Here is a 6,002-nt window from a genome sequence, read left to right on the forward strand (position 1 = left end):
AACTCACAGTGATCCTCTTGCCTCAGCCTCCCAAGTGCTGGGATTATAGGTATGCACCGCCACGCCTGGCTCAAACAGCAATCTTAGAACAGAAAAATAAAACAAAAATTGAAAATATATTAACTGGGCTTGAGAGTAGAATAGAGATGACTGGGAAGAGTCTGTGAACTTGAAGATAGGATCGACAAAAACCATCTAGTTTCAAAGCAAAAAAAACGTGATAAACAATGAATACATCTTTAGAAACTTGTAGGAAAATCCCCAACAATCTAATATTCCTGTCAACAGAGTAACAGAGAAGAGGAGAATATTGAAGTTCTTAAAAAGTGTTTGAAGAAATAATGACTGAAAATTTCCATAGTATGATGAAAGACATAAACCTACAGGTTCAAGAATCTCAGTGGATCCAAAAGGATAAACTAAGGAAATCTGTGTTCAGAGCCATCATAATCAAATCACTGGAAACTAATACCAAAGAACAAATTCTGAAGGTATCCCGTGAAAACCTCTGCAGAGAGCAATAATTCACATGACTGCACATTTCTTATGAGAAGCCGTGGAGGCCAGAATGAAGTGGCATGACATTTAAAAGATACTAAAAGAGCTGTCCATGAGAATTCTATAGCCAGTGAAAATTTATTTCATTAATAAAGATCACATAAGGATATTCTCAGGTGAAGGAAGGAAAATTGAGAGATTTAGTTCCCAGAAAACTTTTACAAAATTTTTTTTCAGAAAAACTTTCTAAAAGGGAAATGATACCAGAAAAAGACCCTTGGATTATCAGGAGTAAAAGTAACAAATGATTCTGGTTAATATAACTATTTTTCTCCCCTTGAGTTATTTAAAGCATATTTGACAGTTGAAAGCAAAAATTATAGCATTGTCTTATGGGGTTTTCAGTGTATGTAAATGTAGTATGTAGACAACATAACATAAAGGGGGAGGGTAAAGGAGATTTTACAGTGGTAAGATTATGACCTTCCATTTGGAGTGAAAACATTTTTTTTTGGTACCGGGGATGGAACTCAGGACCTTGCACTTGCAAGGCAATTTGTGGCACCACTGAGCTAAATCCCTGGCCCTGGAGTAAAAATATTAATTTTAAGCAGACTGTGAAACTGTTATGTATATCATTCCTAGAGAAGCTATTAAAAAGCCTATATGAAGAGATACAGTCAAAATTGTAGTAGAATATTAAAATGAAATACTAAAAAGCATTCACATGATCCAAAAGATGGTAGAAAGGGAAAACAGAAGGGCAAAAACCAGAAGGAATGAACAGGAAACAAGTAACATAATAAACTTAATTCCTGATATTAGTAAATTCTCTTGTCTCTTTTTTATTTCTTTTCAGTCTTATATGCAATTTATCAATTTTACCTTTTAAAAAACACAACCTTTGGCTTTAATTTCCTCTACTGATTTTCTATTTTTCAATCCCATTTCTTTCTCTCCCCACTCCTTCTCTTGACAGGTTCTTGTTACATAGTTCTAACTGGCATTGAACTTGTTATGTAGCCCAGGCCAGTCTTTTCACCCTCCTGCCTCAGCCTCTTGAGTGATGGGATGACAGGTGTGTGCCACCAGTCTTAGCTAATTCCATTGATTTCTACACCAATTTTTATTATTGTTTTATTTCTACTTATTCTGTGTTTGATTTCCTTTATTCCTTCTGGGTCATTAATGTGAAACTTTAGGTCATTGATTTTAGGCCTCTCTTCCAAATATGCTTTTTTTTTTTAAGGTAGTGGGGATTAAACCTAGGGCAACATGTCCATGCTAGGCAAGTACTCTACCACTGAGTTACACTGCCAGGCCTTTTAAAATTTTAAGTCAGGGTCTCAATAAGTTGTCTAGAGTGGGCTCAAACTTTCAACCCTTCTGCCTCAGCTTCCCAAATACCTAGGAGTACAGGCATGTATCACCACACCCAGTTCTAATCTACCTTATTTTTTTTTTTCTTGGTATCAGGGATCGAACTCGGGACCTTGTGCTTTCAAGAAAGGTGGCGGCACCAGTGTGCTAAATCCCCAGCCTCTCTAATCTACCTTTTAAAGACTGTAAATTTCCTTCTAAACATCTAAACACACAAATTGTAATATATTACTTTTTATTATCATGCAGTTTGAAGTATTTTCTAATTTCCCATATGATGTCTTCTTTTACTCAGGTATCATGTCATTTAGAAATGTGTTGTTTAGTTTTAAAATATTTGGGGTTTTCTTAGGTATCTAATATTTATTGGTTTCTAATTTAATCCCATTATGGTTAGATAAGAGATGCTGAATTGTAAGATTTTAATCTTTTGAAGTACAGATGGTCCCCGACTTACCTGAACCTTGTGTTTTGTTTTGTTTTGTTTCAGTAAGAAGGGTACAACTTTTATTGGGGTGGGAGTTTGGGGATGCCCTGTCAGATGATCTCAGAACATTAGGATACTCAGGTCAGGGTCTCTCAGACCTTTCCAGGACAACACAGGCCCAGTCTGGTGCCTGCAGTGCCCTGCTGGGCTGCTCCTATTTCCTCAGGTAGCTCCCACCAGTCAGCCAGACCATCTACCCGGCAATGCCCACAGGCCCTGCTGGGCACAGGGGCACCCACCAGGCCAAAGGATTTTTAAGGCAGTCAGAATTTTCATGCTGGTTCAACCCCAGCTCCCAGGGCCACCAGGTAACTATGACCCTGAGCCCTGACCCCACATGGCCAGAGCAGCTCCTGTCCCATGTGCATTCATGGGGGTCAGGTCTCCAAGCCCAGGCCCTCACCTCTGCCCTGAGCCAGGGGGGACCCTGTGCTGCAGCTGGGTACAAAGCGCAAAAATCTCAGCTCTTCCTGCATATTTAAAAATTATCAGTGAGAATCAAGCCTCGGTGTCCGTGCCCTTCTTGCTGGTCAGGTCCTGGTGGCATCTCAGGGTCTAGGCCGCCCTGACTGCTGCAGGCAGAGGTCGAACGTCTGAGACTTTATTGCTGTGATGGGGCCTGGACCAGGTGCATCCTCTGTCCTTGAGCAGCACTGAGTGACTGGGCCAGGCAGTAGAGACACAAGCTTTGGTCATCTGGTTCCAACTGCCAGCTTTACCAAAGCAGCATTTATTTTAAAATTAAATTAAAATTTAAAAAATGAGTTGCATCACCAGGTAGTTTTCTGATTAAGGACACAGCCCGACTGGGGAGGCCACAGGTGATGGCAGCAGTGTTACACAGGATTATTTAAGGGAGCTCCTTCTGGCGGGGTGTCTGTCTCCCTGTCCTTTGTTATACTCCCCAGGGGCCCACTGTAGCTGGGACTGGTGTGACCTCCACGATGGTCTCTGCAGGGATGGCTACAACCACCGCAGTAGACATTGCTGGGGTGGCCAAGGGAGGACTTGCCTTGTTCAGTGCTTGAGTGGCCATGGTGGCCTCTGATGACACAGCCATGGCCAGGGCAGAGGTCACTTTTGAGGGCACAGGGCAGGCAGGGTCTGGCGCTGTGCTGTCCACACACTTGGCCCTGCCAGCAGCATCCTCAGTCCTGGGTGGTGAGGGCACCTCCTGGCCAGGGCCTGAGCTCACAGTTTCCACAGTGCCAGCTGCTTTTTCCTCATCCTCACTGTCAGAGCCCCCAGAGGAGCTGCTGTCAGAGGCCACCAGGGAGCCTTCCTGGTGACACACACATTCTAAGCACAAGGGGAGGCCGAACTGAAGGCTTTCTCTGGGCCATTGCTGCTCCAGGCTTGTTCTGGTCTGCCTCTGAGCCTGCCTTCCTGTCCTGGCCCCTGTGCTCCAGGACATTCTTAAAGCAGATTTCTGAGCTGTGCGGGGCTCCAAATCTGGCTCTGGCTGTCACCTGGGCAGTGCTTTGAGTTTCCTCATCCTCCCAGATGTCCTCCTCCTCATCATCAAAGGGCTGGATTCAGTCACTGCACCAGGCTTCAAACAGAGCCATCCTGGGGCTGTCCCTGTCTGGGTCAATGTTGAAGTTGACCTCAGCAATTCTATCAAATGGAGCGTTGATGTTGTCATCCTGGTCGGCAAACTCCTCAGCATTGAAGCCAAATTGATCCATGAAGTCATTTGCTGGATCTTGTACTCGGAGAATGCCCACTGATGTGTCAGCTCATTAGGAAAAGCACCCTCATCGTCCTCATCCTCACTGGAGGAGTGAAGGTGGTGAGTGCTCAGCGGTTCCACAGTGTTCCTGCCGGTGGTCTCAGTCAGTGTCTCCTCTACGAAGCTCTCCCAGCATCCACAACAATCTGCAGAGAGCCCTTGGATGACCTTGCTGATGTGGTTCTGCACCACTCAGTTGGCGATCCATGTGAGGTGACCCGTATTCCCCTGCCTCATGCCACCGGCTGCCTGTGTGTGGTCATCGGCTTCTTAGGCCTCCAGGATCCTCTGCACCAGGCAGCACTTCTGGACAACAGCAGCAAGCCAGCAGAGCTCCTGATGTTGGGTGTGTTTGTGTGCAGCCGTGCAGTCATGAGGCGATCACCATGCAGACAGGTATTCCCCAGGGGCTCCTCCAGTGCTCCAGTGGTGGTCAGGATCACTTTCTTCTTTGGTGGGTTGAGGAGGAGCTGGTGGAAGTCCTTCAGCCATGGCTCAGTGCCATTCAGGACACTGCTGCTGAGAGTGTGCAACCTTGACAGTCCCTAAGGAAAGAGTCCACCCAGCCCTCTGTCTCAGCCCACTGATGGCTCCAGCAAGGCAAGCAGCACCTGCATTCCGCTGACCAGGCAGCTCTCTGTCTGGTCTCCGTCCAAGATGTTCTATAGAAACTGCTTCACACAGTCCTGAGACTCCAAGTTGTAAGGAGGGGATCTGGCTCTAGTCTCTTGCAGCTGACCACCCCGGTCTCTGCTCAGCCTGACAATGTTGCAGAGTGCCTGAGAAGCATTCGACTGCCTATCTTCATCCTGATCCAGATGGATCAGTTCCACAAGTCTCTGGATGATTTTCTCTTCATTAAGCCAGTGCAGGGCCTCCTGCTGGAGCCTCATGGGCTCCACACAGCTGACTAGGCATAGCAGCAGGTCCATGAATGCCGAGGTGGCCATGTGCTTCAGCACAAGGCTGATGAACTTGTCCTTTTTCTTCAAGAACATAATCACCTGTTCAGTTTTTCTTGCAATGAGATTGCCAGTGGTGTTGCTGAAAAAACTGGCAACCAGAGGGCTGAGTGGTGGTTCTTGGTCCAGGAAGTCATAGAAGGTTCAGCAGACTCATCCCCACCTAGTCTGTCCTGCCAAACATCACAAGTCAGAAGCTCACAGGCTGTGTTGGGTATGTGAAGTGGACCTTCCCTTCCATGTCCAAGGGCATCCTGGGTGATGAGGTTAACCAGGTCCTCCATACACTGCAGGCTGCACAGAAAGTCCAGCAGCTTCCAGTTCTGAGCCTTACATTCTTGCTGGGGTGTCATCTTCGTCCATTAACCCCTGCAGTGTCACATGCCCCTTGTCCAGCAGCTTGTTGATATGCCATGTGGTATTCAAGTCAAACTTCTAGAACATTGTAATGATCACGGAGCTTGAACTGACTATGTAGCCCAGGCTAGCCTCTACCACACAGCAACCCACCTGCTTCAGCCTTTCGAGTTGATATTACAGGCATGCATCACCACACCTTGCATCAAGATCTTGGTTTTCTGCCTTCTATAGACGTTTTTTGTTTAAATTTTGTATTCAGGCAAAATAGAAAAACATTTGGATTTTTTTCTTGTAGTATATCCAACTTAAAAAAATTTTTTTTCATTCAGTGGAAGATTTTTTTGGGGGGGGGGTACCGGAGATCCAACTCGGGTCCTTGCGCCTGCTCAGCAGGCAGCAAAACCACTAAACTAAATCCCCGGGCCCAATGGGAGATTTTTAATCTCTTTACCATATGGGCACCACACGAGCCTGGTCACTCAAAAGCTTGGCACAACTCCACGTCGAAGGTCATGTACTGCAACTGCCCGGCGGGCTGGGGGTCGCGGCGGCTCCTAGGAGGTCCGCGTGGAGGGCAGGGCAC

General features: G+C 46.3%; 1 pseudogene; it reads right to left on the minus strand.

Annotated features, from left to right (window-relative positions):
* Positions 1-3,201: 3,201 nt before the first annotated feature.
* LOC101711338 (serine/threonine-protein phosphatase 6 regulatory subunit 2 pseudogene) lies at positions 3,202-5,503 on the minus strand (annotated as a pseudogene).
* Positions 5,504-6,002: the final 499 nt, after the last annotated feature.

Source organism: Heterocephalus glaber, unplaced genomic scaffold (assembly GCF_053883595.1).
Source record: "Heterocephalus glaber isolate CG9 unplaced genomic scaffold, H.glaber_assembly_v1.0 deba00000331, whole genome shotgun sequence".
Taxonomy (NCBI): Eukaryota; Metazoa; Chordata; class Mammalia; order Rodentia; family Bathyergidae; genus Heterocephalus; species Heterocephalus glaber.